We start from the raw sequence: 14372 nt of genomic DNA, 5'->3' as shown, positions 1-14372 counted from the left end.
AATAGTGCTAAATATCTAATATTGCACTAAATCACAACAAAGTGTTAATTCTTGGTACCCCTTTAAAAGTCTAATTATAAATTGTAAACGCAACTGCAATATAACAACCATGATTTAATACATTGAACAATGTGATTATCCCAGAAAAAAACACAATAACAAACTTTTGAACTCTAAAGTAAAAATAGAAAAAGATATAATAGTGGAGACAACTTACTAACACAGCCAAAAATCTAATAAAGCAGTAAAGCATCTAGAGGCATTGGCAACTCACATGAACCACAGCCCACAATCTGGCTCTGGTTTATAAGCATTGGACTCTTAAATAGGTGACTCCCTCTCCTCTTCTTATTTATAGGTATCAGATCCACCTTTTCTCTAGGCACAGACTTCCGGCAGGTCATATATGTACATATAATATATTCATACAATAAAACAGGAAAAATGTGTATAGTGTAAAACCTTAATAAAATTATACCATATAGAATTACACTTGTGCACAGGAGTCTTGAAATTCAGCTCACAGAAATGCCTCTGGTGTCTGCCTGCCTAGAGACAACCCAACCCGCATGGTGCTTCCAAATTTTGGTATATAATATGACTCAAGAATCCAACTTGGAACAATCTCTGAAACACATTTCCCCCCTTAAAAAAGCTTCCTCAGTTAAATTGTGAAACGCATCTCAGAGATTGTTTTGTGATCTCTTTTAGCAGTTATTGTGCAATAGCTTATTTTTTTTTGTTTAATAAAGTACATTTAAGTTGAATTAGTTCAATTCCAGCTCTGCGGAATTTGTTGGTGCCATATAAGTAGTTAAGGAAATACTTAAGGAAAGGTTAAACTTTTAGTGATAAGATAAAATAATTAAACAACTTTGCAAAACACTTCTTTTGTATCTCAATTTAGTTTTATGATGGATATCTTTTTTTTCCTGTTGAGGCAGATCCCAGTAGATCCAAACATGGGTCAGTGGCGCAATGGATAACGCGTCTGACTACGAATCAGAAGATTGTAGGTTCGACTCCTACCTGGCTAGCCGCTGTGCCGTGATCGTATAGTGGTTAGTACTCTGCGTTGTGGCCGCAGCAACCCCGGTTCGAATCCGGGTCACGGCATCTCTATTTTCCTTCTCTTCAGCGCTAAGTACATTTTGACCCCAACTGTTAACCATGTGAGTGTCGGAGTTAAACAATATTTAAAATGCAAACAATGTAAATAGTGCTAAATATCTAATATTGCACTAAATCACAACAAAGTGTTAATTCTTGGTACCCCTTTAAAAGTCTAATTATAAATTGTAAACGCAACTGCAATATAACAACCATGATTTAATACATTGAACAATGTGATTATCCCAGAAAAAAACACAATAACAAACTTTTGAACTCTAAAGTAAAAATAGAAAAAGATATAATAGTGGAGACAACTTACTAACACAGCCAAAAATCTAATAAAGCAGTAAAGCATCTAGAGGCATTGGCAACTCACATGAACCACAGCCCACAATCTGGCTCTGGTTTATAAGCATTGGACTCTTAAATAGGTGACTCCCTCTCCTCTTCTTATTTATAGGTATCAGATCCACCTTTTCTCTAGGCACAGACTTCCGGCAGGTCATATATGTACATATAATATATTCATACAATAAAACAGGAAAAATGTGTATAGTGTAAAACCTTAATAAAATTATACCATATAGAATTACACTTGTGCACAGGAGTCTTGAAATTCAGCTCACAGAAATGCCTCTGGTGTCTGCCTGCCTAGAGACAACCCAACCCGCATGGTGCTTCCAAATTTTGGTATATAATATGACTCAAGAATCCAACTTGGAACAATCTCTGAAACACATTTCCCCCCTTAAAAAAGCTTCCTCAGTTAAATTGTGAAACGCATCTCAGAGATTGTTTTGTGATCTCTTTTAGCAGTTATTGTGCAATAGCTTATTTTTTTTTTGTTTAATAAAGTACATTTAAGTTGAATTAGTTCAATTCCAGCTCTGCGGAATTTGTTGGTGCCATATAAGTAGTTAAGGAAATACTTAAGGAAAGGTTAAACTTTTAGTGATAAGATAAAATAATTAAACAACTTTGCAAAACACTTCTTTTGTATCTCAATTTAGTTTTATTATGGATATCTTTTTTTTCCTGTTGAGGCAGATCCCATCAGATCCAAACATGGGCCAGTGGCGCAATGGATAACGCGTCTGACTACGAATCAGAAGATTGTAGGTTCGACTCCTACCTGGCTCGGCCGCTGTGCCGTGATCGTATAGTGGTTAGTACTCTGCGTTGTGGCCGCAGCAACCCCGGTTCAAATCCGGGTCACGGCATCTCTATTTTCCTTCTCTTCAGCCCTAAGTACATTTTGACCCCAACTGTTAGCCATGTGAGTGTCGGAGTTAAACAATATTTAAAATGCAAACAATGTAAATAGTGCCAAATATCTAATATTGCACTAAATCACAACAAAGTGTTAATTCTTGGTACCCCTTTAAAAGTCTAATTATAAATTGTAAACGCAACTGCAATATAACAACCATGATTTAATACATTGAACAATGTGATTATCCCAGAAAAAAACACAATAACAAACTTTTGAACTCTAAAGTAAAAATAGAAAAAGATATAATAGTGGAGACAACTTACTAACACAGCCAAAAATCTAATAAAGCAGTAAAGCATCTAGAGGCATTGGCAACTCACATGAACCACAGCCCACAATCTGGCTCTGGTTTATAAGCATTGGACTCTTAAATAGGTGACTCCCTCTCCTCTTCTTATTTATAGGTATCAGATCCACCTTTTCTCTAGGCACAGACTTCCGGCAGGTCATATATGTACATATAATATATTCATACAATAAAACAGGAAAAATGTGTATAGTGTAAAACCTTAATAAAATTATACCATATAGAATTACACTTGTGCACAGGAGTCTTGAAATTCAGCTCACAGAAATGCCTCTGGTGTCTGCCTGCCTAGAGACAACCCAACCCGCATGGTGCTTCCAAATTTTGGTATATAATATGACTCAAGAATCCAACTTGGAACAATCTCTGAAACACATTTCCCCCCTTAAAAAAGCTTCCTCAGTTAAATTGTGAAACGCATCTCAGAGATTGTTTTGTGATCTCTTTTAGCAGTTATTGTGCAATAGCTTATTTTTTTTTTGTTTAATAAAGTACATTTAAGTTGAATTAGTTCAATTCCAGCTCTGCGGAATTTGTTGGTGCCATATAAGTAGTTAAGGAAATACTTAAGGAAAGGTTAAACTTTTAGTGATAAGATAAAATAATTAAACAACTTTGCAAAACACTTCTTTTGTATCTCAATTTAGTTTTATTATGGATATCTTTTTTTTCCTGTTGAGGCAGATCCCAGTAGATCCAAACATGGGTCAGTGGCGCAATGGATAACGCGTCTGACTACGAATCAGAAGATTGTAGGTTCGACTCCTACCTGGCTCGGCCGCTGTGCCGTGATCGTATAGTGGTTAGTACTCTGCGTTGTGGCCGCAGCAACCCCGGTTCGAATCCGGGTCACGGCATCTCTATTTTCCTTCTCTTCAGCGCTAAGTACATTTTGACCCCAACTGTTAACCATGTGAGTGTCGGAGTTAAACAATATTTAAAATGCAAACAATGTAAATGGTGCCAAATATCTAATATTGCACTAAATCACAACAAAGTGTTAATTCTTGCTACCCCTTTAAAAGTCTAATTATAAATTGTAAACGCAACTGCAATATAACAACCATGATTTAATACATTGAACAATGTGATTATCCCAGAAAAAAACACAATAACAAACTTTTGAACTCTAAAGTAAAAATAGAAAAAGATATAATAGTGGAGACAACTTACTAACACAGCCAAAAATCTAATAAAGCAGTAAAGCATCTAGAGGCATTGGCAACTCACATGAACCACAGCCCACAATCTGGCTCTGGTTTATAAGCATTGGACTCTTAAATAGGTGACTCCCTCTCCTCTTCTTATTTATAGGTATCAGATCCACCTTTTCTCTAGGCACAGACTTCCGGCAGGTCATATATGTACATATAATATATTCATACAATAAAACAGGAAAAATGTGTATAGTGTAAAACCTTAATAAAATTATACCATATAGAATTACACTTGTGCACAGGAGTCTTGAAATTCAGCTCACAGAAATGCCTCTGGTGTCTGCCTGCCTAGAGACAACCCAACCCGCATGGTGCTTCCAAATTTTGGTATATAATATGACTCAAGAATCCAACTTGGAACAATCTCTGAAACACATTTCCCCCCTTAAAAAAGCTTCCTCAGTTAAATTGTGAAACGCATCTCAGAGATTGTTTTGTGATCTCTTTTAGCAGTTATTGTGCAATAGCTTATTTTTTTTTTTGTTTAATAAAGTACATTTAAGTTGAATTAGTTCAATTCCAGCTCTACGGAATTTGTTGGTGCCATATAAGTAGTTAAGGAAATACTTAAGGAAAGGTTAAACTTTTAGTGATAAGATAAAATAATTAAACAACTTTGCAAAACACTTCTTTTGTATCTCAATTTAGTTTTATTATGGATATCTTTTTTTTCCTGTTGAGGCAGATCCCATTAGATCCAAACATGGGCCAGTGGCGCAATGGATAACGCGTCTGACTACGAATCAGAAGATTGTAGGTTTGACTCCTACCTGGCTCGGCCGCTGTGCCGTGATCGTATAGTGGTTAGTACTCTGCGTTGTGGCCGCAGCAACCCCGGTTTGAATCCGGGTCACGGCATCTCTATTTTCCTTCTCTTCAGCGCTAAGTACATTTTGACCCCAACTGTTAACCATGTGAGTGTCGGAGTTAAACAATATTTAAAATGCAAACAATGTAAATAGTGCCAAATATCTAATATTGCACTAAATCACAACAAAGTGTTAATTCTTGGTACCCCTTTAAAAGTCTAATTATAAATTGTAAACGCAACTGCAATATAACAACCATGATTTAACCCCTTAACACCGCAGCCAAATGTACAAGTTGTGAACAGAACAAAACGTTAACAAAACCTGGCATTTGCGCTATATGTCTGTCCAACCGTAATTCACCTCTTTCATATGAAATGCATCCCCCCTTATTATATATCATTTTATTCAGGGGAAACAGGGCTTTCATTTAACATCAAATATTTAGGTATTAAACATAATTTAATATAAAAAATATATTAAAAAAAGGGAGACATTTTTTTTTTTTTAATTTTTTTTAGTTCTATGTGACATTTTAACTGTGGATGTCAAAATACTGTTTGCTTTTACTGCAATACAATACACATATTTGTATTCAGCGATGTCTCACGTGTAAAACAGTACCCCCTATGTACAGGTTTTATGGTGTTTTGGGAAGTTACAGGGTCAAATATAGCGTGTTACATTTGAAATTGAAATTCGCCAGATTGGTTACGTTGCCTTTGAGACTGTATAGTAGCCCAGGAATTAAATTTACACCCATAATGGCATACCATTTGCAATAGTAGACAACCCAAGGTATTGCAAATGGGGTATGTCCAGTCTTTTTTAGTAGCCATTTGGTCACAAACACTGGCCAAAATTAGCGTTGGTATTTGTTTGTGTGTGAAAAATGCAAAAAACGCCAATTTTGGCCAGTGTTTGTTACTAAGTGGCTACTAAAAAAGTCTGGACAAACCCCATTTGCAATACCTTGGGTTGTGTACTATTGCAAATGGTATGCCATCATAGGGGTAATTTTCATTCTTGGGCTACCATAGGGTCACAAAGGCAACGTAAGCAATCTGGCGAATTTTAATGGGAAAAAAATGAAACACAAGCCTTATATTTGACGCTGTAACTTTTGAAAACACCATAAAACCTGTACATGTGGGGTACTGTTGTACTCGGGAGACTTCGCTCAACACAAATATTTGTATTTCAAAACAGTAAAAAGTATTGCAGCAATAATATCGTCCGTGTAAGTGCTGTTTGTGCGTGAAAAATGCAGAAAACGTCACTTTTACTGGCGATATCATCGTTGTAATACATTTTACTGTTTTGAAACACTAATATTTGTGTTCAGCAAAGTCTCCCGAGTAAAACAGTACCCCCATGTACAGGTTTTATGGTGTCTTGGAAAGTTATAGGGTTAAATATAGTGCTAGCAAATTAAATTCCCTATACTTTCGGCATGGGTTGTCAGGCAGGTCCCGCTAATTGTAATTAATTAGGATACCTAATTATGTAAAATTATTACATAAATATATGTGTAGAATTAATATATGTATATATATACATATGTGTATATATACGTATATATATATATCATTTTTTTTAAATATTTTTATTTATATATAGGTATATATAGTGATATATACGTATATATTTATGTATATAGATATATATATTATGATATATATTATTTTGTTCTACGTGTATTTTGATATAAATATATATATATTATTATCACAATACAGTTAGAACGAAATAACACACATCTATATATTTTTTAATTATTTATTTTTAAATATTTTTTTAATTTTATTTTTTTACGTATTTACATATATATTTTTTTTATATTATATATAAATATATATATAACAATAATTATATATATATTTAATCAGTATCAGTCTACGTGTAATTTGATATTAATATATATATATATATATATATTTATTAATATTTAAATACACGTCGTGTATGTGTAAATGTGTGTGTGTGTGTATGTGTATATATATATACTTAGATCATATATATATAATATATATGATCTAAGTATATTTTATTTGTAACTGTAATTTTTTTAATTTATTTTTTGAACTAATATTTTATTTTTTTTACAGGACAGGGGGCAGAGACAGTGTCAGCCAGTGATTTCACATCACTGGCTGACACACAGGATCAGTGATCACAGTGACTGCCTGTCACTGTGATCACCTCCTGCAGATTGGGTAATTGACCACAGGGGGGAGTGCCTGGGTGGTACAAGCACTCCCCCCTTCCAATCTGCAGGGGGATCACTGTGCCAGTTACATGTGTCAGCCAATAGGCTGACACATGTAACACTGATCACAGTGACAGGCTGTCACTGCGATCAGAGTGCTTTGAGATCGCAGTGACAGCCTGTCACTGCGATCAGACTTAGCAGATCGCGGTCACTGACCCCAGGGGGACTGCCTGGGGGGCCAGGTAAGTCCCCCGACCGTGATCTGCACAACGGGAAAGCCGCCGGCCGCATGTGTCAGCCGATTTGAAATCGGCTGACACACGCTGAATACTGATCGCAGTGACAGCCTGTCACTGCGATCAGAGACTGCAGATCGCGGTCACCGGCCACAGGGGGGGTTGCCCGGGGGGCCAGGCATCCCCCCCGACCGCGATCTGCAGCGGGAGAATACCGCCGGCCACGTGGGCGGCAATAAAAGCGAGGACGTACTATTACGCCCGCCGGCGTTTAGAGCCGGTTTCTGCGTGGCGTAATAGTACGTCCTCCGGACTTAAAGGGTTAATACATTGAACAATGTGATTATCCCAGAAAAAAACACAATAACAAACTTTTGAACTCTAAAGTAAAAATAGAAAAAGATATAATAGTGGAGACAACTTACTAACACAGCCAAAAATCTAATAAAGCAGTAAAGCATCTAGAGGCATTGGCAACTCACATGAACCACAGCCCACAATCTGGCTCTGGTTTATAAGCATTGGACTCTTAAATAGGTGACTCCCTCTCCTCTTCTTATTTATAGGTATCAGATCCACCTTTTCTCTAGGCACAGACTTCCGGCAGGTCATATATGTACATATAATATATTCATACAATAAAACAGGAAAAATGTGTATAGTGTAAAACCTTAATAAAATTATACCATATAGAATTACACTTGTGCACAGGAGTCTTGAAATTCAGCTCACAGAAATGCCTCTGGTGTCTGCCTGCCTAGAGACAACCCAACCCGCATGGGGCTTCCAAATTTTGGTATATAATATGACTCAAGAATCCAACTTGGAACAATCTCTGAAACACATTTCCCCCCTTAAAAAAGCTTCCTCAGTTAAATTGTGAAACGCATCTCAGAGATTGTTTTGTGATCTCTTTTAGCAGTTATTGTGCAATAGCTTATTTTTTGTTTTGTTTAATAAAGTACATTTAAGTTGAATTAGTTCAATTCCAGCTCTGCGGAATTTGTTGGTGCCATATAAGTAGTTAAGGAAATACTTAAGGAAAGGTTAAACTTTTAGTGATAAGATAAAATAATTAAACAACTTTGCAAAACACTTCTTTTGTATCTCAATTTAGTTTTATTATGGATATCTTTTTTTTTCCTGTTGAGGCAGATCCCATTAGATCCAAACATGGGCCAGTGGCGCAATGGATAACGCGTCTGACTACGAATCAGAAGATTGTAGGTTCGACTCCTACCTGGCTCGGCCGCTGTGCCGTGATCGTATAGTGGTTAGTACTCAGCGTTGTGGCCGCAGCAATCCGGGTCACGGCATCTCTATTTTCCTTCTCTTCAGCGCTAAGTACATTTTGACCCCAACTGTTAACCATGTGAGTGTCGGAGTTAAACAATATTTAAAATGCAAACAATGTAAATAGTGCTAAATATCTAATATTGCACTAAATCACAACACAGTGTTAATTCTTGGTACCCCTTTAAAAGTCTAATTATAAATTGTAAACGCAACTGCAATATAACAACCATGATTTAATACATTGAACAATGTGATTATCCCAGAAAAAAACACAATAACAAACTTTTGAACTCTAAAGTAAAAATAGAAAAAGATATAATAGTGGAAACAACTTACTAACACAGCCAAAAATCTAATAAAGCAGTAAAGCATCTAGAGGCATTGGCAACTCACATGAACCACAGCCCACAATCTGGCTCTGGTTTATAAGCATTGGACTCTTAAATAGGTGACTCCCTCTCCTCTTCTTATTTATAGGTATCAGATCCACCTTTTCTCTAGGCACAGACTTCCGGCAGGTCATATATGTACATATAATATATTCATACAATAAAACAGGAAAAATGTGTATAGTGTAAAACCTTAATAAAATTATACCATATAGAATTACACTTGTGCACAGGAGTCTTGAAATTCAGCTCACAGAAATGCCTCTGGTGTCTGCCTGCCTAGAGACAACCCAACCCGCATGGTGCTTCCAAATTTTGGTATATAATATGACTCAAGAATCCAACTTGGAACAATCTCTGAAACACATTTCCCCCCTTAAAAAAGCTTCCTCAGTTAAATTGCGAAACGCATCTCAGAGATTGTTTTGTGATCTCTTTTAGCAGTTATTGTGCAATAGCTTATTTTTTTTTGTTTAACCCCTTAACGACGAGTGACGGACGAGGTCCGTCACACGGGGGAATGCGTTAATGACGAGTGACGGACCTCGTCCGTCACGCGTTAAAATTAACGCCGCGATCGCGCAGTGCCGGCGATCGCGGGGTTAATGCTGTTGCTGGGTCCCTCCGAGTCAGGGGCAGACCGGCAGCAGCAAATCCGGATATCCCAGCCCATGTGATCGCTGTGATAGCCAGTCACAGCGGTCACAATGCTGCTGGGATATCTGATCCACCTCCCTCCACCTCGTGTGGGTTTGTGAAGTGGAGAGAGATGGATCGGTGCTACATTGTGTCCCTGATTTATTGCAGAGTTATACTTAAGTATAAAATTCACTTTTGTGGAGTTAAAAAAAATTAACCCTTTCCCTGCTGCTTGATCACTGCTAGCAGTGATCAATATACAGGTCACAGTACTTTACTGTGATCTATTTTTTTTTTTTACTTTCAAGGGTTAATTTTTAGGTTTTTTGTAACCCTAAGGGGTTAAATTTTATTATTTGATTTTATTAATTTGTGATTTAGTTATTTTGGTGGGTGGAATTTAGTGGGAATTAGGGTATAAAAAAAAAAAAAAAAAAATTTTTTTTTTTTTGTTAGAGTTTTGTTAGCTGTGTTAGCTGTATTAACAATGTTTAGAAAGTATAGCGCGGAGGAGGCTTATGCCCTGTTAGCGGCAGACTCAGAGGCGACTGACACTGCCTCAGAGAGTGAAGCAGGGAGTGACGCAGGGGATGCAGGGGACATGGACTATGTGCCAGATACTGCAGGACCATCAGGAGAAATCGACGATTCCCCTAATGCTGACCATGGCGCAGATGACTGGGTACCCCCTAATAATTTTTCCCCAGACATCCCAGTGTTTACAGGCAATCCTGGCATACAGGCGGACCTGTCTGCCTATAGTGCGCTGGATGTTATGCAGCTGTTCTTGGGGGATGAGATTTTTGGGGAGATAGTCACCCAGACTAATCTCTATGCGGAGCAATATCTGGCACGCAATCCAGACTCTCTTATCTCTAGGAAAGAGAGATGGTACCCAACCAGTGTGCCAGAATTTAAACAATTCTGGGCACTGACCATGTTAATGGGGCTAATTAAAAAGCCCACAATTAGGATGTATTGGGCTAAACATCCTATTTGCAATACTCCTATTTTTGCCGAGACAATGACAAGGGAAAGATATGAAGACATACTAAGATTTATGCACTTTAGTGATAACAACAAGTGCCCCCCAAAAGGTGATCCGCAGTATGACCTTCTTTACAAACTACGCCCTTTAATTGCCCACTTTAACAGTAAATTTGCCGCTATATATACCCCCAATAAAAACATTTCCATTGACGAGTCCCTAATGAAGTTTAAGGGAAGACTGGGGTTTAGACAATATATCCCATCCAAAAGATCCCGATATGGGATCAAATTTTATAAACTATGTGAAAGTGGCAGTGGCTACGTATACACCTTCCGTGTATACGAAGGAAGGGATAGCCACCTTGATCCCCCAGGTTGCCCAGATACAGTAGGGACAAGTGGAAAAATTGTCTGGGACTTAATAATGCCACTACTTAATACAGGTTATCATCTATACATCGATAACTTTTATAATAGCATCCCACTGTTACAAATGTTGTATTGCTTCGAGACCGTGGCCTGTGGCACTATTCGGAAGAGTCGCACAGGTTTCCCAAAGGCTCTAGCGAACAAAAAAATGAAAAGGGGGGAAACAGCAGCTCTCTGCCAGAATGAACTGCTGGCACTCAAGTACAGGGCGCAGTTCGTGGCAGAGACGAATATAAACGGGTGCCAGTCTGCATACGGCAATATAATCGGCATATGGGGGGCGTTGACCTGTCCGATCAACTGATGCAGCCATATTTGATCATGAGAAAGACCAGGGCATGGTATAAAAAAGTGGGCATATACCTTTTGCAGATGGCAATCCACAATGCCTTTGTTATTTTTAAAAAGGCAAATGCTGGGCTGAAAAGCACTTTTCTTTCTTTCCAGTTTGAGCTAATTTCTAAGCTGCTAGAATGCCACACAAGGAGACCATCAGTGGAGCCTAGCAGAAGAATGGAGGCAGGTCACTTCTGCTTTAAGATTCCACCAACCCCTAAAAAACAAAACCCCCAGAAAAGGTGCAGGGTGTGTTACAAGAGGGGCGTAAGAGTTGAGACCAGCTATTACTGCCCTGATTGCCCCTCTCAGCCCGGCCTATGTATTGGCCATTGTTTTAAAATTTTTCACACCCAGGCCGAATAAGTAGACCAGTTTTGGGGTGTGATTTTTGGTTACCGAATCTTGGCTTTGTCTACCGTTTATCCTGTCTTCTCTGATCCTTGACCTCGGCTTGTCCTATCGTTGTTCCGTTTCTCTTTACTCCTTTGACCTCGGCTTGTACCTTGACAATTCTCTGCTTGTATAGCCCGGCCATTCTAAGGACCGGTATTACAAGTTTCTCTCTCTGTGTTCTCTCTCTTTGTGGTCTGTCTGTGTTTTGGTTTCGGAATCCATGACAGCTTTGTCCGGGACGCAGATAACTGTGTACTACCCCCGAATAAGTTTACCCCAACTATTCTGTATATGGGGGTATCATTGCACTAAGATGACATAGCTGAGCAACATATTAGGTGTTATACTGCCGTAGCACACATAAGGATAGCAAAATATACAGTAACATCTCCAAGTGTGTGTCAAAAAGGCAGAAAAAATGCTAATTGCAACTAGACTTGGTACAAACTAACAAAAAAATGATCCTACACTAAGGTTTAGAATATACCTTTTGAAATACCCTGGGGTGTCTACTTTAAGAAATGGTAGGCCTTTGTGGGGTAGTTTGAATTTAATACCTGCTAAGATGCTTGGAAATTGCACATAGGCCCAGCGTCAAAATTCAAAGTTCGGTAAAAACTGATATGGCTTGGTCTCCTATATGGCACTGTAGCTTCACAAAATAGTCCCAAAGACATACAATAGGGGTGTCATTTTACTCAGAAGACTTAGCTGAACATAATTTGGGGGGTATGAACTTAGTGGCACATGTGAAATATACAAAATGCCCAGCACAAATGCAATCCATATGTAAAAAACGCACAAAATAATTTTATACCACATACTTTGGCATCTATTGGTGAAAAAATGGGGGCATGTTAAGGCACAATATGCACCTTATGAGATACCCTGGAGTGTCTACTTTAAGAAATGGTAGGCCTTTGTGGGGTAGTTTGAATTTAAAACATGCTAAGATGCTTGGAAATTGCACATAGGCCCAGCGTCAAAATTCAAAGTTCGGTAAAAACTGATATGGCTTGGTCTCCTATATGGCACTGTAGCTTCACAAAATAGTCCCAAAGACATACAATAGGGGTGTCATTTTACTCAGAAGACTTAGCTGAACATAATTTGGGGGGTATGAACTTAGTGGCACATGTGAAATATACAAAATGCCCAGCACAAATGCAATCCATATGTAAAAAACGCACAAAATAATTTTATACCACATACTTTGGCATCTATTGGTGAAAAAATGGGGGCATGTTAAGGCACAATATGCACCTTATGAGATACCCTGGAGTGTCTACTTTTACAAATGGTAGGCCTTTGTGGGTTTTTTTTGAACAGTCAAACTGTTATAATACCCCAAATGGAAGCATAGGCTCATTAAATCCGTCTCTCAAAATTCTACTGAGTACTGAAAAGGACAGGTCTCCTATATGGCACTGTAGCTTCACGAACTAGTGCCAAAGACATACAATGGGGGTGTCATTTTACTCAGAAGACTTAGCTGAACATAATTTGGGGGGTTTGAACTTAGTGGCACATGTGAAATATACAAAATGCCCAGCACAAATGCAATCCATATGTAAAAAACGCACAAAATTATTTTTTACCACATACTTTGGCATCTATTGGTGAAAAAATGGGGGCATGTTAAGGCACAATATGCACCTTATGAGATACCCTGGAGTGTCTACTTTTACAAATGGTAGGCCTTTGTGGGTTTTTTTTGAACAGTCAAACTGTTATAATACCCCAAATGGAAGCATAGGCTCATTAAATCCGTCTCTCAAAATTCTACTGTGAGTACTGAAAAGGACAGGTCTCCTATATGGCACTGTAGCTTCACGAACTAGTGCCAAAGACATACAATGGGGGTGTCATTTTACTCAGAAGACTTAGCTGAACATAATTTGGGGGGTTTGAACTTAGTGGCACATGTGAAATATACAAAATGGCCAGCACAAATGCAATCCATATGTAAAAAACGCACAAAATTATTTTTTACCACATACTTTGGCATCTATTGGTGAAAAAATGGGGGCATGTTAAGGCACAATATGCACCTTATGAGATACCCTGGAGTGTCTACTTTTACAAATGGTAGGCCTTTGTGGGTTTTTTTTTTGAACAGTCAAACTGTTATAATACCCCAAATGGAAGCATAGGCTCATTAAATCCGTCTCTCAAAATTCTACTGTGAGTACTGAAAAGGACAGGTCTCCTATATAGCACTGTAGCTTCACGAACTAGTGCCAGAGACATACAATGGGGGTGTCATTTTACTCAGAAGACTTAGCTGAACATAATTTGGGGGGTTTGAACTTAGTGGCACATGTGAAATATACAAAATGCCCAGCACAAATGCAATCCATATGTAAAAAACGCACAAAATTATTTTTTACCACATACTTTGGCATCTATTGGTGAAAAAATGGGGGCATGTTAAGGCACAATATGCACCTTATGAGATACCCTGGAGTGTCTACTTTTACAAATGGTAGGCCTTTGTGGTTTTTTTTTGAACAGTCAAACTGTTATAATACCCCAAATGGAAGCATAGGCTCATTAAATCCGTCTCTCAAAATTCTACTGTGAGTACAGAAAAGGACAGGTCTCCTTTATGGCACTGTAGCTTCACGAACTAGTGCCAAAGACATACAATGGGGGTGTCATTTTACTCAGAAGACTTAGCTGAACATAATTTGGGGGGTTTGAACTTAGTGGCACATGTGAAATATACAA

The 14372-nt window shown here is 38.1% G+C and overlaps 8 non-coding genes across 8 annotated transcripts; all 8 read left to right on the top strand.

Annotated features, from left to right (window-relative positions):
* Positions 1–1044: 1044 nt before the first annotated feature.
* TRNAH-GUG (transfer RNA histidin (anticodon GUG)) lies at positions 1045–1116 on the top strand. The gene has a single exon. It is a non-coding gene; the product is annotated as a tRNA-His (tRNA).
* Positions 1117–2180: 1064 nt separating this feature from the next.
* On the top strand, positions 2181–2253 carry TRNAR-ACG (transfer RNA arginine (anticodon ACG)). Its single transcript has one exon. It is a non-coding gene; the product is annotated as a tRNA-Arg (tRNA).
* Positions 2254–2261: 8 nt separating this feature from the next.
* Positions 2262–2333, top strand: TRNAH-GUG (transfer RNA histidin (anticodon GUG)). The gene has a single exon. It is a non-coding gene; the product is annotated as a tRNA-His (tRNA).
* Positions 2334–3397: 1064 nt separating this feature from the next.
* On the top strand, positions 3398–3470 carry TRNAR-ACG (transfer RNA arginine (anticodon ACG)). Its single transcript has one exon. It is a non-coding gene; the product is annotated as a tRNA-Arg (tRNA).
* An 8-nt stretch (positions 3471–3478) lies between these two features.
* On the top strand, positions 3479–3550 carry TRNAH-GUG (transfer RNA histidin (anticodon GUG)). Its single transcript has one exon. It is a non-coding gene; the product is annotated as a tRNA-His (tRNA).
* A 1065-nt stretch (positions 3551–4615) lies between these two features.
* TRNAR-ACG (transfer RNA arginine (anticodon ACG)) lies at positions 4616–4688 on the top strand. The gene has a single exon. It is a non-coding gene; the product is annotated as a tRNA-Arg (tRNA).
* An 8-nt stretch (positions 4689–4696) lies between these two features.
* TRNAH-GUG (transfer RNA histidin (anticodon GUG)) lies at positions 4697–4768 on the top strand. Its single transcript has one exon. It is a non-coding gene; the product is annotated as a tRNA-His (tRNA).
* A 3574-nt stretch (positions 4769–8342) lies between these two features.
* TRNAR-ACG (transfer RNA arginine (anticodon ACG)) lies at positions 8343–8415 on the top strand. The gene has a single exon. It is a non-coding gene; the product is annotated as a tRNA-Arg (tRNA).
* Positions 8416–14372: the final 5957 nt, after the last annotated feature.

This window comes from Pelobates fuscus, chromosome 3 (assembly GCF_036172605.1).
Source record: "Pelobates fuscus isolate aPelFus1 chromosome 3, aPelFus1.pri, whole genome shotgun sequence".
Lineage (NCBI taxonomy): Eukaryota > Metazoa > Chordata > Amphibia > Anura > Pelobatidae > Pelobates > Pelobates fuscus.
The sequence above is the reverse complement of the archived record's forward strand: the minus strand, read 5'-3'. Positions and strand labels throughout refer to the sequence as shown.